The following is a 14,603-nucleotide window of genomic DNA, read 5'->3' as shown; positions in this document are numbered from 1 at the left end:
TCTGGCAAGGAGAAAAGGGTTACTTTGATTTTTGGCCTAAAATTCTTTGATAATGATGATTTAGCAAACTGGATTTTATCAGGTTGCTGCTGTTTTTTAAATACTTTCTAATTACAGTTGATAGGAAGGGCACTTAGTCATGAATTGTGTTGCACAACATTTGATGTTATCCTTATAGCAAAAGCCAACATTCCTCCCTAATAAAGTACACAGAATTTCAGGATACTCTCTGAAATTTTTTAACAACACTGGAGTTGCTTGCCGTTAGTAGTAATATATTTTATTGATCTGATCTCTACTTTCTGATTTTTCAGTCATTATAATTAAATCTCTTGAAAAACTAAATCTTTCTCTGAAATTTGTGCCAGCTTCAGATGGGTACATGATCAATAAGTTAAGATCAAAGAGAAACTTATTACGTTTCATTGCCATGATGACTAAACTAAAAAGACACTCTGCATATTACAAAACACATTTTATTATTTTCCTTTGCAAATTTATTTGTATGTGTAGAGCTAGGGCTGGATCTCTGGTGCTCACAGACCCCTCAAGCCCATTCACAAACCCTTCGCGTACGGGTCTATGAGCTAGGTAACCGGTGAAACGTCCTTGGAGCCTTGGTTGAAGAAAGAAGAGTATTCAGCACACACAACACTATGAGCTAGGCAGTACAAAGGAGAAACTCAAAATCTCAACTGCTACCAGCAAAGTCCAAAGTGAACCTGAAACGGAGCAGCTGCCAGCAGAGTAAACATGCTCTATTTTTAGATGTGAGCTCTCTGCCAGCCAGCTTGCTTCATAAACTGAAGAACACACAATAGCAGCAAACTAAAAAGAGATATTGGTGCACAGGCCACTAACTCCACACACACAACTTGTTTACAAGAAATGTCAAGGGAGCCTGACTAAATTATCCTATTTTCCCCACAGTATGTTAGTTTAACATAAGGCCCTAAGCAAGAAAAAAAAAAAAATACACTATATATTTATATTTAATGGGGAGGGGAAGAGTAAGAGAGGCTTCCTAAAAGAGTCGGTGATCAAAAATAAGAACAAAAATGAAAAAACTTTATCCAATAATAACTTCAAAAGCATTCTCTTTTAATGAAGAACAAACAAATAAACAAATATCATGCATTAGATTAATTTATCTGCAGTTTAGAAAATAAAAATACATGTTACACTCAAGAATCAGAAGTGCATTAAATATTTGCTCACTATAAGTATTATTTATATTGTATCATACATTTACTCTATAGTCAAGAATCAGAAGTGCATGTAACATGTACAAAAGATTATGTACATAGAAACAAAAATATATATAGAAATAGAAAAATTCTATTTCCCTGAATAGATAAAGCTCTTGGAAAAAGTCCTGTTGACCACCTCCTCATTGTTAGAGCCATGCTTCCTTTCATTCCCTTGTCTCGATATTAAATAAGTAATTTCTTGAAGTAGTCAATAGGTAAGTGAGTTGTTAGAAACTACAAATGTTTCTCTCTCTTAAATTTCCAAATAAATTTTAAGTAAATTGAACTTTAGGTATCAACAAACTTAAATCAATAAAAAGACAAGATTTATTAAGAATTTCAGTAGTGGAATTTTTCTTTTACCACTTCTAGAATCACTATTTTTTTTTTGCCTTCATTAATGCATAATATTTGGAAGATTTGATCATCTTCTCATTATGTATTAGTATTCTTGTTTCCCTTTTACATGCTTAATTTGCTAAGAATGTCAAAGGTTCATGGTGCTCAGGAGGATATTTTTACCTGGACAAGGTAGTTATGTTATTACATCCTATAAAAAATTATAATGGAGACAGACATGAAATTGATGGAAGAATTTGCAGAACAGAAGGTGCTAGTTCAGCCAGAGACTGTGGTTTGTAGACAGCTCTCTGCACTCCTTTAGCTTGTTGGTTGAAAAAGGTGCCAAAACTTTGAATGTGTGTTATTAACCTTTACCCAGCCTGGATCACAGCTGCAGTGATACTCTAATAAAGACTACAGTCATGACAGAATCAAAGGGTGAAGGAGGTTAGAGTCTTTCCCTCTCCATTTATAGTAATCTAAATGGTAAAAAATATAGTTTATAAACTAAATTTTGCATATGTTGCCTTTAGTACACACCACAAGCTTCCAAATTTGGTATTTTCTACATTTGATGAGTCAACAAAATGAAGGATGAAAGAAGTTAGATGATTTGTTCAATTTCCCCCGACTGGTAATTTCCTAGACTGGACATGCATCTTGCTCCCTGCCACTTGCCACCTACCAAGTGTCCTGACATTTCTCACACAGGTCAAAAAGTTCCTCTTCCTTTATGTGTTTATTATTATTATTATTTTTTAGGCAGTTGGATGGTACAGGGATTGAAACCTAAACCTCAGTATTATCAGTACCATGTTCTGATCAACTGAGCTAACCGGCCAGCCCAAAAGGGCCCTCTTCCTAACAATGGTGTGTCTACTTGATACATTTCTTTTCTGTTGAATGATTAAGTATTTAAAGAAGTATTGTTGTGTTAGTAAGTTCAAGCTGCTATAATAAAGTACTATGGAGTAGGTGGCTTATAAGCAACAGAAATGTACTTCTCACTTTTCTGGAACCTGGAAATCAGAGATTGGGGTGTCAGCATGGCTGCATTTTCATCGGGGGCTCTCTTCCAGGTGGCAGACTGCTGACTTCTCATTGCATCCTCACATGGCAGAGAATAAAAAGGGAAGCAATCTCTTTGTGACTCTTAAAAGGGCATTAATGACATTCGTGAGGGTTCCACCCTCATGACCTCATCTAATCCTGATTAACCCCAAAAGGCTCTATCTCCAAATACCATCACACTGGGGATTAGACTTCAACATATAAAGATTGGGGGGACACAAATATTGAGCCTATAACAAAATCAGTTAGTTTTTATATGCATATACACACATATATAATATATATGTGTGTGTGTATATAGACTGATAGAAATAGAGATATACAATAGACTTTGAAAATATAAAGAAAAATGAAACAAAAGGAAAAAATCATGATAAAAGCCTCAAATTTTGAGGACCCTTGAAAATTGTACAAAAAATGTCAATGAAATTGGAAAAAATGAAAATCTCAATGAAATTTTTTCATCAAGTGGCATTTATTATGTAGAGCAATCATATCTATAAAGTGTATTAGAGAGACTTACTATGAGAAACACAGGTACTTCAAAAATTTCATGGGAAAATGGAATTAAAAGATACAAATCTTTCCATAAACTGTTTGAAGACCCCTCATATATTGTACAATATATGGGAACAAAATAACCAAGAGTCAGTCGTCACTATGTAAGAACTGAATGTATATGTTAGTGGATAAAAATAATATAGGCAACTGCAATAAAAACATAAATGCTTTTCAAACCCCTAAAGAAATTGCATTAAAAAAACACACTTTTAGAAGAAAATTGATAGTTAAAATGGAAGTTCAATATAGTTAGTTTAAACTGATGCCACTTGTTTCCAAATAATAATAATAATAATAATAATAATAATACTTGCTCTAGTTTTATACTCAGTATCTATTCTTTTCCTGCCAAATATAATGACACTATATTACTTTACACATTCAAAAAACAAAAATCTCAAGATGTAATCATATAATATCATAAAATTTAGCGTGATTTTTATTCCTAACATGATTGATTTCTATATTTTATTTGTATTTATTATTTTTTAATTTTGAAATAATTACAAATGCACACACAAAAAAATAACAATAGCAAATATAACATTTTTTGCCCTGAACTATTTAAGAATAAATTGCTATCAAATCTCAATTTATGTTTGTTGGAAATTTATGCATAATTAGATTTAGGGTATATGTTTGAGTCTTATTCCTAATGTTATAAAGTGACTATGAAGATGGAACAAGTAGATAGTTTCCCTCACTCTTGAAATAATAAGAATTATATGTGGCTCCAGAAAGAGAAAATAATTTTGATGTCATTGTGCTATGCAAAAGTCTCATTACAAAATGTCAGATAACAGGGCATTATTCATCTAAATCATTTCTGGATTGAAGCAATGGAAGAAATATCAGTTTAACTCAGTCTGGGTGTTCTATAACTCACACATTGTTTTGTTAGAACAAATTTAATAAATTGCATTCATTTTAAAGCACACACTTTGAGGAGTTTTGACAGACGTATATACCCATAAAGTCACCAGCGTGATTAAGATACAGAACACTATTATAATCTTCAAAAGATTTCTTATTCCCCTTTGTAGCTGATTCCTGCTCCTGACTTTGGACCCAGCAACCACTAGTAATTTGTTGGCATTTTATTAAATTGTATTGAATTTAAGCCCTACTATATATTATTTTGTGCCTGACTATGTTCATTTCAGTCAGCAAAATAACTTTGAGATGAATTCATGTTGTGTGTTTACAAATATTTTATTCCTTTTTATTGTTGAGTAATATTACATTGTACAAATATAACACCCTGGATTTATCTATATACATGTAGATGAACATATGAGTTGGTTCCAGGCTTTGGCTAATTGTGAACGAAAGTCCTATGAACATGTGTATATAAGTTTTTGCATGTAAATATGCTGTAATTTTTCTTGGGTGGATGCATGGGAACAGGACAACGTTATTTGGTAAGTGTATAACTGCAATTAATAAAAAAAAGATTTGCAAAATAGTTTCCCACGGTGGAATATTTTATGTAGAAGCAGTAGGATTTTAGTTTCCAAAGTTTTGTCAACACAAAATCAGTCTTATAATCTTTTGCATTTGGATGGATATATATTGGCATCTTTTATGGTTTTAGTTGGATTTTCCATAATGCTATAGATTTTAAATAAATAAGCCCATCATCTTATGTACTTATTTGTGGTTTATATATCTTCTTCTGTGACTTGTCTACTAATACATATTGCTCCTTTTATTAAACAGGATGTGCATCTTAATATTGACACAACTTATATGTCAGATATGTAAATGATAATTTTTTTTACAATCATGTGTCACTTTTTTCTAGTTTTCTTAAAAGTGTCCCAACCAAAGAAAAAAAAAAGAAAAAAAATGTTAGAGATAATTGATCATTTATTCTTTATGTTTTCTACTGTTTTATGTCCTTGATGGAACATATTTCCCTAGGTTAAAGTTGCACATTTTTTTCTTCTATATTTTCTCACATAAATTTTATGGTTTTAGGTTTAACATTTAAGATTTTGATCCATTCAAGTTAATATTTGCGTATGGGAAATATAATGTTTGAGGTCAGTATTTTGTTTAGTTTTTAATTCAGATATCTGAATTCAGATAACATTTACAGCATCAATTGTTAAAAAAGACATTTCTTTATCCTTCTGATTGCCTTGGCATCTTTGTCAACAATGATTTGTCCAACATGTCACATTACTGGTTTCATTGATCTATGTGTATAATTGTACATAGAATAAAGCTTTATAGCTATTATTTTAGTCATGTAGTATAAATCCTCTATCTTCTTTCAGATTCATTTAGCTATTCCAGGTTTGTCCTACTCAATTTTGTGCTGCTATAACAGAATACCACTGACTGGGTAACCTAAAATAAACAGAAAATTTTTTCGCTTGTGGTTCTAGAGGCAAGCAAGTCCATGATCAAGTTGTCAGCATCTGTTGAGGACATTCTTGCTGTGTCATCCCATGGAAGAAGAACAAAGCAAAGGGAAGAGGGAGAAAGCAAGAAGAAGTTGAATTTGTCCTTTTATAACAACTCCACTGCCATGATAGTTGCATTAATCTGTTCATGTCCCACCTACAGACACCTCTACATTGGGGATCAAGTTTCCAACTCATGAACTTTAGGGGACACATTCAAACTATAGCAAGGTCCTTTGCAATATCTTATAAAATTTTGAACGAACTTTTCAGTTTGTTATGAAATGAATAAATGAATGAATAAATGCATGAATGAATATTTAAATCCTGCATAGATTTTGACTAAACTTGTGCTACATTGGGGATCAAGTTTCCAACTCATGAACTTTAGGGGACACATTCAAACTATAGCAAGGTCCTTTGCAATATCTTATAAAATTTTGAACGAACTTTTCAGTTTGTTATGAAATGAATAAATGAATGAATAAATGCATGAATGAATATTTAAATCCTGCATAGATTTTGACTAAACTTGTGCCAGATCTATTAGTCAACTTGGGAGCATATATAACTTAACTATATTGAGTTTTCCAAACTATGAAGGAGATGTATATCTTCATTTACCTAAATACTCTTCAATTTCTCTCAGCCAAGTTTTGTGGTTTTCAGTGTACAAGTCTTGCACTTATTTCATAAAATTTACTCAATTATTTCAAATTCACCTATTATCATTTCTATTTAGCCACTAAGTTTTTCTGGTAAATTTGTATTTGTTTTTAAGGTTTTTATTTAAATTTTTAATTTGATTCTTATTCAAATATGGTTTTTTGTTTGTTTGTTTGTTTTTTTACCTGCTTGGGCTTCCTACCACTTCATTCATTGCAACTTTATCTTCTTTTACTTTATTTATCATAGTTATAATTGCTGCTTAAAAACCTTTGTCTGATAATTGCAACAAATGGATAACCTTGGGTTTGGCTAGTATTGATTGTCTTTTTACTCCAGACTGGGTTAAATTTTTCTGGTTCTTGGTATTTTGAAGAATTTTGGAGTATATTTTGGACATTGTGAATATTATGTTGTGGCATATACATTCTTTTCTATTTCTCTGAACAAAGTTGATACACTTGTTTTAGTAGGCAACTGATTTAGTTAGATTAAATGCATTATTTATCTTGCCTGTGGTGAGTGACAGCTCAGATCTCAGTTCAGACTGCTTTAATCTCACCATGTGCATAAATGATTCAGGGTTCATCAAGTGCTATGGTTTGAATGTTTGTCCCCTCCAAAAACTCATGTTGACATTTGGTTGCCATGGTGATGGTGATGGAAAATGAGACCTTTAAGAAATGAATGAGCCACTCAGGCTCTGCCCTTGTGACTGAGATTAATATCTTTATAAAAGGGCGAGTTTGGCTCCTTTTCCCTCTTTACCATTCTACCTTCTGCCACATGATGACACAGAAAGAGGTCCTGCTATGTGTTGGCACCTTGATGACAGACTTTCCTGTGTGCATAACTGTGAGAATATACATTTCTGTTCACTTAAAAGTATCTGGTCTTGGGGACAGTGTTACAGCAGCACAAAACTGACTAAGACTCCAGCAACTTATTTATTTTTAATACACAGAATTTGAGATATCCCTTTTATGACTATCTTCTTTCTAGGAAAACACATTTCCTCACATCACTTGTTGCCCCAGGCTCTCTCCTCCTGTTCCGCTGTCCAAAGGACAGTGGGATTTCTCTAGAAGTTTTATCTAACCCTCATCTTACCAAGATACTGCTGGCATTAAGGCAAAGCTACAAAAATGTGAAATTGTGTCAGTCTCTTATACAAAATTTTGACAATTCTCCAGATTCTGCCTGTTTCTATTCACTTTCCATATTACTCAGTGTTCTTTTTGTTGCTGCTGTTTTGTTTTTTAATTTCCCAGAAAGTTTATAGCTGCTATCTGTAAGTGGCTGAGTTTTTTAGTAGCTTTTCCTTCTACATGGAAATGCAGCCTATTATAAACATTCTTGTAAGGCAGCTAGTATATGTTTAGGATACATAAAATAAATTAATTGCCTCGACTTATTTTTGTATTGAACAAGCAGGTTGAAAGGAGAAACAGTTTCAGCAGCCAATGAATGCTTAAAGGGAGTTAGAGATATTCATCCAAAAGACAAATACATTGAAAAAATACACAGTGCTCATTTCCTTTTTTGTTGTTGTTGTTGGTTATGAATATCCATGGGATAAAAGGTGATTGTCACCTCTCGTGCCAAAGACATGATTGCCAGATCCATACTGGCAGCATGCCCATTAGCCTAAATTGTAATTATACCCTATGTCCTCCACCCAATTATCCCTGACCTCCTTCCCCATCCCCTTTTCCCTCGCTCTACTTTGTATCCCTAGGTATGCTCTCTCCCTCTGCAAGTCCAATGCACCACTGTGGTCCTTCTTTCCTTCCTTCTTTCTCTCTTAGCTCACACTTGTGAGTGAGTGCACGTGGTATTTGTCCTTCTGGGCTTTGCTTATTTCACTCAACATAAGTTTCTCCAAGTTTATACATGTTGTTGCAAATGACAGAATTTCTTTCTTTTTTTTTTTTTTTTGGCAGAGTAGTATTCCATGGAGTATTACACCATATTTCCCTTATCCAATCATCCACTGATGGACATTTAGGCAGGTTCCATATCTTGGCTATTGAAAACAGCTGCAATGAAAATGAGAGTGCAGGTATCCCTTTGACATGATGATTTTCATTCCTTTGGGTATATACCCTGAAGTGGGATTGCTGGATCATATGAAAGATCTATCTGTAGTTGTTTGAGAAACCTCCATACTGTTTTCTATAGTGGTTGTACTAATTCACAATCCCACCAACAGTGTAAGAATGTTCCCTTCTCTCCACACCTTCACCAGCATTTGTTATTCACCGTCTTTTGGGGGTTAGGTGGAATCTCAATCTAGTTTTAATTTGCATGCATTTCCCTGATGACAAGTGATGTTGAACATTTTTTTCATGTACCAGTTGGCCATTTTTATGTCTTCCTTTGAAAAATGTCTATTCAGCTCCATTGCCCATTTTTTAATTGGGTTATTTGCTTTTTTACTGTGTAATTGCTTGAGTTCCTTGTATATTACGGATAGTAATCCCTTGTCAGATGCATAGTTAGCAAAAATTTTCTCCCAGTCTGTAGGCTGTCATTTCACTCTGTTGATTGTTTCTTTTGCTGTGCAGAAGCTTTTTAGTTTGATATAGTCCCATTTGTTTATTTTTTTCTTTTGTTGCTTGTGCTTTCAGGCTCATTAGCTAAGTTAACAAAGAAGAGAGAAGACTCAAATAACAAAAATCAGAAAAGGTAGTCATTACAACCAATACCACAGAAATACAAAGAATCATTAGGGACTATTACAAACAACTGTATGACAACAAATATGAAAACCTGGGAGATACGGGTAAGTTTTTGGACACATAAAAACTACCGAGACTGAACCAAGAAGAGAGAGAAAACCAGTACAGACCAGTAACAAGCACCAAGATTGAAGCGGTAATCAGCAATCTTCCAACAAAGAAAAGCCCAGGTCCAGATAGCTTTACAGCAGAATTCTATCAAATCTTTAAAGAGGAATTAATACCAATTCTCCTCAAAGTATTCCAAAAACTTGAAATAGAAGCCATTCTTCCGAACTCATTCTATGAAGCCAATTTTAATCTGATACTAAAACCAGATAGACACAACAAAAAAAGAAAATTACAGGCCGATATACCTGATGAACATAGAGGCAAAAATCCTCAGCAAAGAATTAGCAATCAGAATACAGCAACACATCAAAAGAATTATACACCGTGATCAAGTGGGATTCATTCCAGGGATGTGAGGATGACTTGGGTTTCGAATTTCTGGATGTGTTTATGTTCTCAAGTTTTACAGCAATAACTACTATTAAAATAGGGTGGTTTAAGGACGTACAATTTAAAATAAATAAATAAACAAATACATAAAACTAACAACCTAGGAAGCACAAATAGAATTATTGTTAGACATTAAACAATAAGCTTCAAAGGACTGCAATCCTTGATAAAATAGCACAATGGTAAATTTAAATCCAACTATATTTTCATCATATTAAATATATGTGGTATAAACATCACAGTTAAAAGGCAAGTGGGTATACTGGAAAACAAAAACAAAGTGGGTCCCAGCTATATGCTGTGTATAAAATAGAGTGGCTTGAATCATTATCTTATGTACTAGAAGTGAAATTCAAATTCTTGAAAAATAGTACCTAATATTTTTCTTCGTTATGCTGTTTTTTTGTGACTCTTCCACTCAACTTTGATACTCAATACATTCATCAAGGTGCATTTATTATAATTCGATCTCTCTTTAAATCTATTATTTCATCATAATATATGCAGAATTATGGGCATTATCTTTTTCTAAAAGTAAGTTGTGTGTACAAAAATCTGTCAGAGATAACTTATGATGTGTAGTTATAAAATAAATAATGCAAAATACAAAACTTTAATAAAATGGGGTGGGTTGAGGTCACCTATTGGGACTCCCAGACCCTATTTCTGACATCAGAGGTGGGACGGGGGGTTAGGGAGAAATGGGGTAATAGACACAAAGAAAGAGTATAATTTGAAATGATGACTATGCTAACAATACTGATTTGATCATCACATATTGTACACAAATACTGATAGTCAACTCTGTACTCAATAAATATGTAAAATCAATTATGTTTAAAGTATTAAATAAACAAATGAACAAATAAATAAATAAATAAATAAGACATTTAATTTGTAGGAAAAAAAAAAAGAATAAGGGAGATGATGGCAAGACAATGTGTTCAGACCTCTTCAGAATTTGAGGTATTCTCTGTCAGCACTCAGACTTTAGGGTTTCTCTGTAAATATGAAATACCTACATATGAGACTATTTGTTCCATGGCAAAGATAAAGTTACATCTACACATAGGAAAAGGTAGAAACTCAGATGTAATGGAAAAATACATCATCTTTTTACCTAGGCATTTTAGATTATCAGGTATAAAGGAGAATAAAAACCAATACATTTTTGAGATATGTGTACATAATTAACTTATATTAAAACTATTACATCATTTAATACACAAGTAGTAAAATTTCTAATAGAAAATATTTCCCTCTTAATTGAAGCCAATTTTTAAAAAAATAATATGTTAAACATAATAGATATAAGTAATTTTATAGTTCATTGTCTTTCTTTCCTTTTGTTTCAGTATATTTATCTGATTATCTATTTATTATTATTTTTAATTGACATGTATTAACTGTACATATTTATGGGGCACACAGTTGTATTTCAATACATGTATACAATGTGTGACAAATCAGGGTAATTAGCATATTCATCATCACAAAAATATTATCATTTCTTTGTGATGTTTTATATTTAAAATATCCTCTACTTCTATTCAGGAATTCTAACTTGCAAGAAATTTAGAACATTTTTGGTGCTAGCTGGACATTAGCTACAGAGCTTGGTAGAATTAAAGGTTTGGTAAATTAATAGAAAGATAAGGTGCCAAAGCATAGGACAAATAGCAGATTCTAAAATTTTTAATAATGTTTCATGCTTGGCTGCTTATTGGAAGAGCTCAGCCCTACTAGTATTTGCAGGCAAAAATTAGCATAAAAGATGTTCTCCACTGAGTCTTTTAAGAAATTAAATTATCATGTAGGGCACTCCCTGGGAGAATGTCCTGTTATCTTTTGTCAGCATTCTCCTTTTCATAACCTTTGAAAACATTCTGCTTTTCAGAAATATCTTTTTTCCAACTGTTCTCTAGAAAATAAATTGAAATTTCACTTGATAGTGATTGTCTAATAAACACTTTTCAATGTCAAATTGAAATTGGAGAAGCACATTAAAGTGTGTCATAATTTTAGATAAGTTTTCTCCCCAGAAGCTAACCCATTTTTTGCAAGCCTTACGCTTTTTCTCCTAAAAAGTTAAAAAAAATAAAATGAAATAAACTTTTTCACAGGATTTGTGAGTAGATTAAATGAGGTACTGTATATATCACTTTCTAATATATTACACACTTTCTGATTTATGGTTTTAGAGAGAAATATATAGAGTTGTGTTTTCTTTCTTTTCTTACACTATAAATGTTTATGCACATGTTTTATCTTTCCCTATAGACCTGTAATCATTAAATTAGGCAACATGTCTGTTTTATTTGCATAATTTCTCAAAGCTGATAAAAAAAGATACATTTCACCTACACTTCAACAAACACTTCACTCGGTAAGTGTTTGTTGGTGAATTCAACATATTACATTTGATATAAGTTTTATTAGATGGTCATAAATTTATTGTTCATGTTTATTATCACATGAAAGATTGTGAGTCAGGAATCTTTATTCCGAATCACTAAGGCTTGCAAAGGTTAAGTGATATGTCAAGCAAGGTAATATGGCATTATATAAGTACTGTTTTAAAGTTTAAAAAACATTTTCACATATCAGTATTTTCTACTACATCATTTTCAAGAAACGAATGTAGAGTCCATGTATCATATACTCTTTTAAAACAATCTCCCATGAATGAAATTTGTTTTTATTCATTTACTCAAAATTAATAACTGTAGCATGTATATTATTCTATAATAAATCACAGGGCAGTAAAAGTAAATGGACAATTCATCCTGTGACATCAGAATGTGGTTAGCATGATAGAGTTTGCTTCTATTGGCACTTCGTGAAATAACACTTACAGGAAGTGCCAATAAAAGGGGTTGGTATAGAGCTGATGCTCAATAAATAGTTGTAGAATAAATGAATAAAGTTAAAATTTCCCCAAGTTTCCCATTCTGTAGTGAAATATTTAATATCTAATATCACCATCATTTGGTTAGCTGATTTCTTAAAGACCTACCACTCCACCCTGGAAAAAGAAATATTTCCCTCCTTCTTTGAATGTAAGACATAGCTTTTATTCACTTTTGATTTGTCCTTTATCTCATGATGCTGAGATGTTAACGCTTTGCTTCAGATGATGTCCATGAAATAATCACATTTAAGAATTGTAAAGGATAAAGAAGATGAACATTGTGAAGAAAATTATCAGCATCGTGTTATCATCAAATATATTGCATTATGATGGCAATACAATGCTGGTATTTGGAAATCCACATATGAATGTCAGCAGGTATGTCCCTACACACATATGGAAAAACTTGGGCAAGTTTACCTTTCCAGAATAATTGAGATAAACATGTTACAAATATATATAAAAATTCACCTTATTGACTCAAAAAAAATAGAATGTTCTGTACTCTGTCATATTTTTTTTCTATTCTTTGCAGATGTTTTAAAACTGTATAGCATGAAGGTGTCTGCTGCATACTTCACCTCTGCATACCCTAAGGTTAGGGGTTCTGTTCTTTTTTGTTCACTGCTCTGTGCTCAGTATTAACACTTGCTTCAGTTCAAATATATAAAGAGCTTGGAAGCCATCACTCACATCCCTAAAACATTAGGAAGCCTATTTACTTCAGTTTCTATTAACTGATACAACATGCCTATCGCTCAACAAAAACTAACAAGCCATGCTAAAAAGCAAGAGAAATTAAGTCTAAAGAGACTAACAGACAAATTCACTACTATATCAAAGACTTCAATACCTCTCTTTCAGTACTTGATAGATCAATAGGTAGGAAATAAATAAAGATATTGCCAATCTGAACAGTACTATCAATTAACTTGTTCTGATTGACATTCATAAAATTTTCCATCCAATAACAGCAGAATATGCATTCTTCTTAAGCTCATAAGGAGCATTCACTATGATAAGAAAAATTCTGCATCATGAAATAAATCTTAACAAATTTAAATGAGGAGAAATCATGCAATGTATGTTCTCAGTTCACAATGAAATTAAACTAGAATTCAATTGCTGAAACTACCTCAAATATCCCCAAATGTTGGTAAAGTAAATACACTTATAAATAACAAATTGGACAACAAAGAAGTTTCAAGAGAAATTAAGCTTATTTAGAACTAAGTAAAAAAATAGATAAAAATTTGTGGAATGCAGCAAAAGCAGTGCTTACAGAGAACTTTAAGGTATTATAACTGTATGTTAGAAAAAAAAGATTAAAATTAATAAACTAATCTCCCACATTGGGAAATGCTATGGTGTAAATGTTTATGTTCCCCCCAAATTCATATATTAGCATCTTAATCCCCAAGATGATGGCATTAGGAGGTGGGGCCTTTTTTGAGATGATTAAGTTATGAAGATGCAGATGAAGAGGAGCTCTCATTCATTGTTGATGGGAATGACACATGGCAGGCCACTTTAGAAGACATTTTGGCACTTTCTTAAAAAGCTAAATATAGTCATCCCTTGCAATACAGCAATTGTGTCTCTAACTATTTAGCTAAGTGATTTGAAACTTATCCCCACACAAAAACCCTCATATGAATGTTTATAGCAGCATTATCCATAATAGCCAAAAACTGGAAGCAACTAATATATCTTTCAATTGGTTTATGGATAAAGAAGTTTGGTGCATCCAGACAATGGTATATCATTCAACATTTAAAAGAATTAAAGTATAAAGCCACAAAAAGACACAAATGAATCTTTAATGCATATTGCTAAGTGAAAGAAGCCAGTTTGAAAAGGTTGCATGATATCTGACTCTACTTATATGACATGCTGGAAGAGATAAAGCTATAGAGATGGTATAAAAATCAGTGGTTTCTAGGGTTTCAGGTAAGAATGAGGGAGCACGGTTAATAGGGGAAACACAGAGGATTTTGTAGGGTAGTGAAACTATTCTGTATAATACTATAATGGTGGACAAATGACATTATGAATTTGTCAAAGCTCATAGAACTGTACAGCACAAAGAGTAAGCCTTAATATATCCAAATTGTCAAAAAAAAAAACAGTTTAGAATATTATGGGATCC

This window comes from Cynocephalus volans, chromosome 1 (genome assembly GCF_027409185.1).
Source record: "Cynocephalus volans isolate mCynVol1 chromosome 1, mCynVol1.pri, whole genome shotgun sequence".
NCBI lineage: Eukaryota > Metazoa > Chordata > Mammalia > Dermoptera > Cynocephalidae > Cynocephalus > Cynocephalus volans.
This window is presented reverse-complemented; position numbering follows the sequence as displayed.